Raw genomic sequence first — 12,599 nt, forward strand, 5'->3', positions numbered from 1 at the left:
ACTTTTTATCGTCTGTGTTTTTTGGGCAAATCAAGACAGAGAAGATCGTTTTTTGTTATTCTGGACAAAAAAAATCCTTCGCAGACCAGAAAAAGGAAGTTTTAAAAAAACGACAAAAAAATCGAAATTTTCCAAAGGTTTCCATGGTTTTTGTAAAAAAATCGAACTTTTTATCATCTGTGTTTTTTTGGGCAAATCAAGCCAGAAAAGATCGTTTTGGTCGTCCGTATAAAAAAGAATGCTCTTTAAACCAGAAAATGGAAGTTTTAAAAAACGACAAAAATCGAAATTTTCCAAATTGGTTGGTGCATGGTTTTTGTCAAAAAATCGACTTTTTTTATCATCAGTGTTTTTTGGGCAAAACAAGCCAGAGAGGATCGTGTTTTGATATTCTGGATACATAAGAATGCTTTCTAGACCAGAAAAAAGAGGTTTTAAAAAAGTACGAAAAATCGAAATTTTCCAAGAGGGGTTAGTCCATGGCTTTCATCAAAAAATAGAACTTTTTATCATCTGTGTATTTTGGGCAAATCAAGCAAGAAAAGATCGTCTTTTTTGTTATTCTGGATAAAAAAAAATCCTCTTTAGACCAGAAAGAGAAACTTAAAAAAGTCCAAAAATTCGAAATTTTCCAAGAGGGTTGGTCCATGGTTTTTGTCAAAAAATCGAACTTTTTGTCATCTTTGTCTTTTGGGCAAATCAAGCCAGAAAAGATCGTTTTTTGGTCTTCCGGATAAAAAAGACTGCTTTTTAGACCAGAAAAAGGAAGTTTTAAAAAACGACAAAAAATCGACATTTTCCAAAGGGGTTAATAGTCCATGGTTTTTGTCAAAAAATCAAACTTTTTATCATCTGTGTTTTTTTTGGTAAATCAAGCCAGAAAAGATCATTTTGGTCTTCTGGATAAAAAAGAATGTCTTTTAAAGCCGAAAAAGGAAATTTTCCCAAGGGGTTGGTCCATGGTTTTTGTCAAAAAATCGAACTCCCTCTCGTTTATTAAACATTACTTTAAATTCTCTGATCTGTGATTTATATTCTGTCTTGGACAATCAAAAAGCATCAAAAACAAGGACTTGTACAGAAATTCAAGGACTTTTCAAGACTATGCGAGCCCTGGGGTAATGAACATTTAACAGCATAAGAGCAAGTTACTTACCACCGATCCATAGTGCTTTCAAAATCAGGACGACAGCAACAGTGGTTTCTTCAAGTCAGCTGCTCTTTATTTCTTATGGCAGAAGAGTATTCTTGTCACCACATTTCATCTAATTTCAAGACAAGATATAAAAGATGATGACAAGCTCAAAGAAATAATATTTCAATTTAAATCAATGCTTTATGGCATAAATAATATTGCAGTCTCTTGTCAAGCTGAAATTGAAAAATAATGTACTGTATCGCGACAAATTGGCATTGATCAAGAGTCGCTTAATCCCACTGACAAATCTGCTGTATGTTAACTGCTGTCCTTCAAGGATTTGTGTAAGAGCGATAACAAAAGCCATAATCCATGGAGACAATGAAAGGGACCTGTACTGACCACCATTATAACATGGACAGAGGAAGAGTCAGTATGAGTACTGACTGGGTAGATATGTTGGGTATCCAGGATTTCCTGGAACTTGATGATAGGTTTCTTTGATTTGAATGTTGACACCACAGCAAGAAGGACAGGAATCAGGGATGCCTTTGTAGTTGAACACTACATATGGGGAAGAACAGTTACTATGAATTTCTGGTTTCCATACTTTCTGGTTTATTGGTTGACCGGTTCTATGATATCTGATCTCTTGTGTTATGCAGATTAAGTGACACTGGTTTGTGCCGAAAAAGTCGGCAATCACATCGGCCAAACACCACTACACTTTCCACAAGTTCAGCTTTCATTGGAATCCGGTCATACACAAGTATCCAGCCATCGTTAGGAGCCCAATTTCATACAAGCTGTATCTTCTACAAGTTTCCAGTCAGATATCTGGAATGTAAGGGGCAGGCATCAGGAAAGCAGTTGTGGATCCATGATCACAACAAGTGTAGAAGAACAGTCAGTATGAGTACTGACTGAGTGGGTGTGTTGAGTATTGTAGATTTCCTGGTTTTGGATGGTAGGATCCTTCGATTTGCAAGCTGACACCGCAGCAAGAAGGGCAGGCGTCAGGGATGCTTTTGTAGTTGAACACTACAAATAGGTAAGAACAGTTAGCATGAGTTTCTGGTTTCCGTACCTACTGGTTTATAGGTTGACCAATTCTATGTTTGCTGATCTCTCATGTCATGTAGATTAAGAGTGGGTTCTTTTGAGATGATCCGCATCAGGATAAGTGGTCCGAGATCACTTAGATCAAGGTAGATCAAATGCAGTGATGACTCCACTCTGGACAAAAATTAATGAGTTCATTATTTTGATCTACCACGATCTGAGTGATCTCGGATCTCGGATCTCGGATCCTGATCTTGATCACCCCAAAGTAACACACCCAAAGTGACACCAGTTCTGCCGAAACAGTTCATCAGCCAAACACCACTACACCAAATTCACAAGTTCAGCTTTCATTGGAATCAAGCCATACTCAATCCTCCAGCCACAGTAAGGAAACCAATTTCATACAGGTAGTATCTTCCATAAGTTTCCAGTCTGATATCTGGAATGTACGGGGCAGGCATAAGGGATGCAGTGTAGAGGAACAGTCAGTATGAGTACTGACTGAGTAAGCATGTTGGTTATCCTGCATTTCCTGGAGTTGGGTGTCTGGGTCTTCTTATGCGATCTCTTGCTAGCTTGAAAATCCTTAGATGTGATGTCATGCAGGGTTGATATTAGGAATGGTGCTGAAAAGGCAGAGTTGTTAGCCCTGCACTTAACCTCCAACCTGGAAGACCAGGGTGCGGTTTAGTCTGGCCCCTCTCCCTAAGAGCAATGCGGCATTATTTTCCAGGAGCATAAGCTCCCATCATCATAGCTCTGTTGGTAACAAGGGCTCACAAGCCTCCCTGCCCTGACAAGGCATGGCACCAGTGGGGGGGGGGGGGGGGGGAAAGCTGTAAACTCTTCAAAAAATGCTTTAGTATTACATGCTGCTTCGGGGGCAAGGGTTGAGGTCTATGGCTGAGAAATGACGTCTTCATAACTTTCATGACTTGGATAATTGCAGTATCTTTTACACGATAGTGGCAAAGCAAAAAAATAAATCAAGATACTGTCAATTTTCTTTTGGTTTTCTCGCATTTTGTATTCTTACACTTTTTATATTTTTTACAGGACCTCTTAAAGGAATAGACCAATGGAAGGCCTTGTAAGAGAGAAGAAAAACAGTGAGTGGCTCAATTAAATTGTATCAGATTTGAACACAGAATAAATTCCATATCAGATGTCCTCACAAAGATACGAAGAACAAGAAAAGTGCAGTTGCAAGAATCATTTAAAGTGACAAGTGAGTATTTTCAATGATTCAACTCCTGGTAAATTTAATATTATTGTTTTAGCCCGTAACAGGCTGTTAATGGCAATACTGTTTATTTCAACCCCAGGGAATGAGGTACTCCATTAAATTTCAGATAGGTGTGTACCGCCCATGGTCTTAAACACTGACCCTCTTGCAGAATGAGAAACACAAAAATTTACTCACTTGTCACTTTAAATGGTTCTTGCAACTGCACTTTTCTTGTTCTTCGTACATCTTTGTGAGGACAGCTGATATGGAATTCATTCTGTTTTTAATCTGATACAATTTTAATCAAGCCACACCCGGTTTTTCTTCTCTCTTACAACACCTCCTTCCACTGGTATATTCCTGTAAAAAGTCCTGTAAAAAATGTAACAAGGGTAACAATCCAAAATGTGTATATGACATGCATGCCTGAGGAAGGTACGTTGTTAAAGGCTAATGGGGATGTACTGTTGGATAGGTTCACATTTTTATCACTACGAACATGTGTTCCCCTATCCAGAAAAAAAAATTAAGACTAGTGACATGTGTTTCCTGGGTAATGGAACACATATCACTAAAGCTATATGTTTCCCAGGTAGGAGAACACACAAATTGGGCAATTCCAGAAAATATCCATACCCAACAACGGACGGCTTCCATGTTTTATCCCCCCCTTGCCTTCGGAAATTCCAAAATGTGTTACCCCCCCATGCCCTCAGAATTCCATAATCGTGAACCCCCCCACCCGTTCAGAATTTCCGTTTTTTTGGAAGTACATTTTCGACTTAGCAACGCCTATATGAACAAACGAACATGAATATTATTTATGCCTCCTCAAGGCTGCGATCGAGCGGCACCAAGCAACAAGCTTTACTCTAACCTACCGCTAGTAGCCAGGCTATGCAAACTCCTTTTTAGGTCCGAATTTGGCTATAAAAATAAACACCACTAACGGCAATTTTACTCCTCTTTGTTTTCTTGTGCTGTTTTGACGTTTACAAAGCAAAATAGCTTAAATTCAGACTCTTAAAATCTTTCGGCGGTCAAATTTTCCGTCGAGTAGTGTTGCGTCCTTTTATACGTCATGTAGTGTGCACGAAAAGTGTTCTAATCTGACAGGCGTTCCTTGGAAGCCAGGGACTGGTGCGAGTTTTTTCATCGGACGGGAGTAGCAAGAAACTTGCAAGCAGTAAGATACATATTCAGTTTTTTTTTCATGTGACAAGAAATTCATCAAGGTTAATGTGAAACCCACGTTTTACTGTTCACTTCTATAAGTTATGAGCGTAAACACGTGTCTGATCTATCGATGCTTGTCTTCTGCTTCCGTGGTCATACGTTCGTGGTTTATTTACGAACTACAAAAGTCCAAAACAATACACCGTATTCACAAATGGCGGACACGCGGGAAAAAACTGGTGCCTAGTCATGAAAGCGAGGCGTTGGAGGGTAAACAAAAATTGCAAATGAAGACTTTTAGTGAACTTGCAGAGTGTTTAGCAGGGATTCCACCTAAAATAACTTTGTATGGACGTCTTTTTTAAATACAATGACGTGGGACGTCTTCTGCTTTTAATGTTTAGTACTTATTTGCTTTTTGCAATCAAAAGGGACGCGTATATCTTCAAGGAAAGAGGATGATTTTGTAGGTTGCCGAAGCCTCAGAAGCTCGACAAGTGGGTGATGGCTGGAGAAAAGCGGCAAACATGTTGGCCCAAACTTCACGCTGAAACCGAATACGAAAGCCAGCTCACTGCAATTCTGTAAAACAGAAGTAAAAACAGATATTGGTGGCAAGAAAAAAAGAAATAAGCGACGCATATATGGCCTACTTGTCAACGGAAGAGACCTCCGCCATTACTCAAAACAAGTCAAGTCGAGAGCGGGTGAAAGATTAATTCACGAGACTCATTCATTCATGTCAGTGTCATTTTACACATATCTATGTATGTCTGTATTTACAACTTCCTTTGGATGATATTAATTCCGTCGCTTTGGAGTGAATTGTTAGAGGTACGTTGGCAGAGCTTAGCAAATTCAGTGCAAATTTAAAATCTTTTGATTTCTTTGTCATTGCGAAATAAAATAATTTTATCAAAACTAGAAGCTCTATTGTGTGAATCTTATGGCTTGCTATTTGCCTGGTCTCCTTTACGGCATTGTCTCGGAGAGCTCTTGGTAAAAAAGTGGTATAAAGCTTACATTTTACTAGGTTAAACTTTTAAGGCAATGTTTGTGTCAGGACTGAACACGGCAAGCTTCTGTTTCGAATCATTAAATGCGAGTCTGGATCCGTTTAAGAAGACCATCATTTTATTTATGTATGTATTCTTAACTTGTATGTATTCTTCACTTTTAAAATATTATGGAACATGAAGTTAAAACTCTTAACAGCCAAAGATAAGAAATATGAAAATTACTCGCTGAAATGAAATGTGGCCGGCTTACCGAGTCTGCCAAGTAACAAGTTGAAAGTTTGAGCGTACTCCACTCGATCGCTCCTGAAAGACCAGAGAATAACGTCCTGGCAAATAAACACGAAACATAACTTCATCGAAACCTCAGTCACCGCTTCTTTCCTGTCTTCCTTTTTTCCATCTCGATTTGAACTGTTTTGTTCAATGGCACACGTCTCTTGCGTTAACAAGTAGGCCATATTTCCATCGCATATTTCTTTTTTTCTTTCCACCAAGATTTGCATTGTTTATATTTCTGTTTTACCGAATTGCAGTGAGCTGGCTTTCGAACTCGGTTTCAATGTGAAGTTTGGGCCAACATGTTTGCCGCTTTTCTCCAGCCATCTCCCACTTGTTGAGCTTCTGATGTTTCGGCAACCTACAAAATCATCCTGTTTCCTTGAAGATATACGCGTCCCTTTTGATTGCAAACAGCAAATCAATATTAGACATTAAAAGCAGAAGACATCCCACATAATTGTATTTAAAAAGAAGTCCGTACAAAGTTATTTTAGGAGGAATCCGTGCTAAACACTCTGCAAGTTCACTGAAAATCTTCATCTGCAATTTTTGCTTACCCTCCAACGCCTCGCTTTCATGACTAGGCACCAGTTTTTTCCCGCGTGTCCGCCATTTGTGAATACGGTGTATAGCGTTTTCAAGGAACTCACTCTACACTTTCTCCTCCAGAAATCCCACCTGTGGAATTCGCCCATGACCCCCATGCCTTCGGATTTCCAATCGTAAATACCCCCCATGCCCTCAGAATTCCATAATCGTGAACCCCCCCTCCCCTTCGGAAATCCTAAAAGCCGTCCGTGGTATGGTATGGATATTTTCTGGAATCGCCCATTCCCACATATCACTAGGGATATGTGTTTTCTGGGTAGGGGAACACATATCACTACGGATATGTGTTTCCCAGGTAGGGAAACACATAACACTGGGGCTATGTTTTCCTAACTAGGAAACAACATATCACTAGGGATATGTGCTTCACGGGTATGGGACCACATGACACTAGGGCTATGTGTTTCCTAGGTCAGGGAACACATATCACTAGGGCTATGTGTTTCCCAGGTGGGGGAACACATATCACTAGGGATAAGCGTTTCCCAGGTAGGGGAACACATATCACTAGGGATATGTGTTTCCCAGGTTGAGAAACACATATCATTAGGGATATGTGTTTCCCAGGAAGGGGAACACATATCACTAAGTTTTTGTGTTTCCCAGGTAAAGGAACACATATTACTAGGGCTTTGGTTTCCCAGATAGGGGGGAACACATAACACTAGGGCTATGTGTTTCCCAGGTAGGGGAACACATATCATAAGGGGTATGTGTTTCCTAGGCGGGGGGAACACATATCACTAGGGCTATGTGTTTCCCAGGTAGGGAAACACATATCACTAGGGATATGTGTTTCCCAGGTAGGGGGAACACATAACACTAGGGCTATGTGTTTCCCAGGTAGGGGAACACATATCACTAGGGCTATGTGTTTCCCAGGTGGGGGAACACATATCACTAGGGATAAGCGTTTCCCAGGTAGGGGAGCACATATCACTAGGGATATGTATTTCCCAGGTTGAGAAACACATATCATTAGGGATATGTGTTTCCCAGGAAGGGGGAACACATATCACTAGGGCTATGTGTTTCCCAGGTAAAGGAACACATATTACTAGGGCTTTGGTTTCCCAGATAAGGGGGGAACACATAACACTAGGGCTATGTGTTTCCCAGGTAGGGGAACACATATCACTAGGGGTATGTGTTTCCCAGGCAGGGGGAACACATATCACTAGGGCTATGTGTTTCCCAGGTAGGGGAACACATATCACTAGGGATATGTGTTTCCCAGGTAGGGGGAACACATAACACTAGGGCTATGTGTTTCCCAGGTACGGGAACACATATCACTAGGGATATGTGTTTCCCAGGTGGGGGGAACACATATCACTAGGGCTATGTGTTTCCCAGGTAGGGAAATACATATCACTAGGGATATGTGTTTCCCACGTAGGGGAAGACATATCACTAGGGATATGTATTTCCCAGGAAGGGGAACACGTATCACTAAGCCTTTGTGTTTCCCAGGTAGGGGAACACATATCACTAGGGCTATGTGTTTCCCAGGCGGGGGGAACACATATCACTAGGGCTATGTGTTTCCCAGGTAGGGGAACACATATCACTAGGGATATGTGTTTCCCAGGAAGGGGAACACATATCACTAAGTCTTTGTGTTTCCCAGCTAGGGGAACACATATCACTAGGGCTATGTGTTTCCCAGGTAGGGGAACACATATCACTAGGGATATGTGTTTCCCAGGAAGGGGAACACATATCACTAAGTCTTTGTGTTTCCCAGCTAGGGGAACACATATCACTAGGGCTATGTGTTTCCCAGGTAGGGGGAACACATAACACTAGGGATATGTGTTTCCTAGGTAGGGGAACATTTTATAACACAAGGGATATGTGTTTCCCAGGTAAGGGAGCACCTATCACGAGGGATATGTGTTTCCTAGGTAGGGGAACATATAACACAAGGAATATGTGTTTCCCAGGTAGGGGAGCACCTATCACGAGGGGTATGTGTTTCACAGGTAAGGGAATACATTACACTAGGGCTATGTGTTTCAAAGGTAGGGGAACACATATCACCAGGGCTATGTGTTTCCCAGGTAGGCAAACACATATCACTAGGGCTATGTGTTTCCCAGGTAGGGGAACACATATCACTAGGGATATGTGTTTCCCAGGTTGAGAAACACATATCACTAGGGGTATGTGTTTCCCAGGTGGGGGGAACACATATCACTAGGGCTATGTGTTTCCCAGGTAGGGGGAACAGATAACACTAGGGTATGTGTTTTCTAGGTAGGGGAACATATAACACTAGGGATATGTGTTTCCCAGGTAGGGGAACACATATCGCTAGGGCTATGTGTTTCCCAGGTAGGGGGGCACCTATCACTAGGGGTATGTGTTTCACAGGTAAGGGAACACATTACCATAGGGCTGTGTTTCCTAGGTAATGTAACACATATCACTAGAGATATGTGTTTCCCAGGTAGGGGGAACACATAACACTAGGGATATGTGTTTCCTAGGTAGGGGAACATATAACACTAGGGCTATGTGTTTCCCAGGTAGGGGAACACATATCACTAGGGATATGTGTTTCCCAGGAAGGGGAACACATATCACTAAGTCTTTGTGTTTCCCAGCTAGGGGAACACATATCACTAGGGCTATGTGTTTCCCAGGTAGGGGGAACACATAACACTAGGGATATGTGTTTCCTAGGTAGGGGAACATATAACACAAGGAATATGTGTTTCCCAGGTAGGGGAGCACCTATCACGAGGGGTATGTGTTTCACAGGTAAGGGAATACATTACACTAGGGCTATGTGTTCCCAGGTAGGGGAACACATATCGCTAGGGCTATGTGTGTCCCAGGTAGGGGAACACATATCGCTATGTGTTTCACAGGTAGGGGAACACATATCACCAGGGCTATGTGTTTCCCAGGTAGGCAAACACATATCACTAGGGCTATGTGTTTCTCAGGTAGGGGAACACATATCACTAGGGATATGTGTTTCCCAGGTTGAGAAACACATATCACTAGGGATATGTGTTTCCCAGGTGGGGGGAACACATATCACTAGGGCTATGTGTTTCCCAGGTAGGGGGAACAGATAACACTAGGGTATGTGTTTTCTAGGTAGGGGAACATATAACACTAGGGATATGTGTTTCCCAGGTAGGGGAACACATATCGCTAGGGCTATGTGTTTCCCAGGTAGGGGGGCACCTATCACGAGGGGTATGTGTTTCACAGGTAAGGGAACACATTACCATAGGGCTGTGTTTCCTAGGTAATGTAACACATATCACTAGAGATATGTGTTTCCCAGGTAGGGGGAACACATAACACTAGGGATATGTGTTTCCTAGGTAGGGGAACATATAACACTAGGGCTATGTGTTTCCCAGGTAGGGGAACACATATCACTTGGGTTATGTGTTTCCCAGGTAGAGAAACATATATGACTAGTGAAATGAGTTTCAAGGGTAGCGGAATGCATATCACTTAACAGTCTTGGGAGTGTTTTGTTATTGCCATGTTGTATACAAGCAATCACTGATATTGCATGCTACAGCTGCACGTGCCAACAAAAAAAAGCAATGTCAGGCAAACCTGTCAACAGTCAGTGTTATCGCTAATACAGCGTAGGAGCTTGCATCAGAATCTGATGCACAGTGGGTGCTATGGAACAGCAGCCCTAAAGGTTAGTCTACAGGGCTTACTTTTTTTCTCTTTTCTTAATGTCCCTCTCGACCGAAGGCCTGTTCACAGGATAAGATTGAGTAAGATTAAACCAAAACAAAACAAAACAAAAAATTCACTTACATGTACAGCTTTAAGAAAAACTCTAGACTTTTTCCAGGTGTGGAAATTTGCTGGGCAAACTTCAAGCCTTTTTCAAGAATTCAAGACCTGACCTGCGAATGCTGCCCTCATGGTGGGTATAATTTGCAAGTTGCAGGTTACGGTTGCAGATTAGAATTTGAAAAAGAGTTAAATGTCCTAAATGGTTTTAGCCTGTGAATAGGTTCTGTGTTTGGGGAAAGGGTGAAAAAATGAGAACACTGACAGTTGACAGATTTGATTTACATTGCTTTTGTGGTCAACACAAGCATGTGATTTGATTTAAATAATCACTTGTAAACAGGTCCTCTGATCTTTAACATGGCAACTTCTGGACCTTGACTAATGAGCTTTTTTAGCCACAATGAATGTTCCTGTATCAGAGGGGAAATCACAACGACCAGAAACACTATCCTTAGTTCTACACTTCTCTGAGGTGTGGAAGTGTGAAATAACCGTTTTTTCCTTTCTCATCCCAAGTTCCACACTTCTCAGATGTGTAGAAGTGTGGGATGGTCTGACAAATGTCACACTTTTCCCTACTCCAGATCCCTCTGTCATACTTAACTTAGTTGTACACTTCTCAGAGGTGTGGAAGTGTGGAAAAGTCTGACAAAGTCAGGATAATGTCATACTTTCCCCTAGTCACAATCCCTTTGTCATTCTTTACTTAGTTCTACACTTCTCAAAAGGGGGGAAGTGTAGAATAGTCTGACAAAGTAAGGATAATGTCACACTTTTTCCATAGTCACGAACCCCTTGTCATTCTTTACTTAGTTCTACACTTCTCAGAGGTATCGAAGTCTGGAAAAGTCACTAGTGGACTAATAAATTCATGAATGGAAAAATGATTCGGTTTGTTGATTCAATAATCTACATGATCCATAAAATGAATAATCCAATAGTCAAATTGGACCTGGATTCAATAATAAAAAACAAAATCAACCTGTTCGTTATTCTTGCCTTTTCTCAAATCGTATTTACTTCCCTTTTCCTACCATTTACGATTGCGTTTTTCATTGCCTTTAATCAAAATAACAGCTAGAACAGACAGACTGCAAACGCAAAGAAACTCAGAAAGGCCGAGGATCCAAATCCACCAATCACCACACATATACTGACCTCAGTTTAACCATCGTATTTTCTAAGAGTTCAGGTCTGTTGCACTGATTACTGGCAGCAAAATGGCGTGAACTTCAGAACTCACCTGCACTTGACTCTTAGAAAAAAGAAGAAGAAACAAAATTCTGAGGTCGACTTGTGGAAAGTGTACTTTTTCAAAAAACAGTAACTGAATCAATATTCGATTAAATGGAATCGAGGCTGAAAATGAATACCGTAAAATTCCGAAATTAAGCCCTGGGGCTTAAATTTTTCAAAGGCCCTTTTTGAGGGGCTTATTTTTGGAGAGGCTTATTATTTGGAGGGGCTTATCTATGGAGGGAAATTTATGTTTCAAATCGATTGAGCTAGCCTTATACATGTAGTTGGAAGTAAATTTACTGTATTTGCTTTGTTTTACTTTGTATTTGAGGGCAATTCTCCAAGTACACGCCCCCAGGGGGGTTATATTTTGAGGGGCGATTTAACGGAGGGTTTTTTGCGTTACCGGCTTGGGGGCTTATAATTGGAGGCGCTTATACATGGAGGGGCTTATTTTCGGAATTTTCATTTTATGAATGGATTATTGAATCAACAAACGAAATCATTTTTCCATTAATGAACTCCATTCCGTAAGTCGAACTGTTTAGCTGACCTTTGACCTTGTGCAAATGCATGTTGCGAATGAAAAATACTTGAATTGAATGCTTGTCACATTTTACCACTTCAAATCCAACTTTCTGGAGGTTTTCAGCTAAAACTTCAAAACTTCTATCACCCTTGCCGTCCTTCCTTTTAAGCAGATTAAAAAGACAAATGGACAAAGCAGGGGCGGATCCAGCATTTTTTTAGGAGGGGGTGCACTCGTCTCTTGCTCTACTTCAACACCAATAAACCACTGTTTTTTTCCGCAGAATACCAGTTGTATTAGAAAACCGCAGGTCATCTCAGGGGGGGGGGGTGCGCACCCCCTGCACCCTCCCCCTAGATCCGCCCCTGCAAAGCCTGCATTGATCATTCAGATTCAATGAGATTTTACCATTAACACCATCGACGCATTCCAAAACACAAGGACAATTATTTTGGTTTCACACACGCATCCTCTAAAGTTAATTTCCGCTCCACGGAAGGCCAAACATGTTATTGGTCACTTATGACAGCTGAT

This window comes from Porites lutea, chromosome 14 (assembly GCF_958299795.1).
Source record: "Porites lutea chromosome 14, jaPorLute2.1, whole genome shotgun sequence".
Classification (NCBI taxonomy): domain Eukaryota; kingdom Metazoa; phylum Cnidaria; class Anthozoa; order Scleractinia; family Poritidae; genus Porites; species Porites lutea.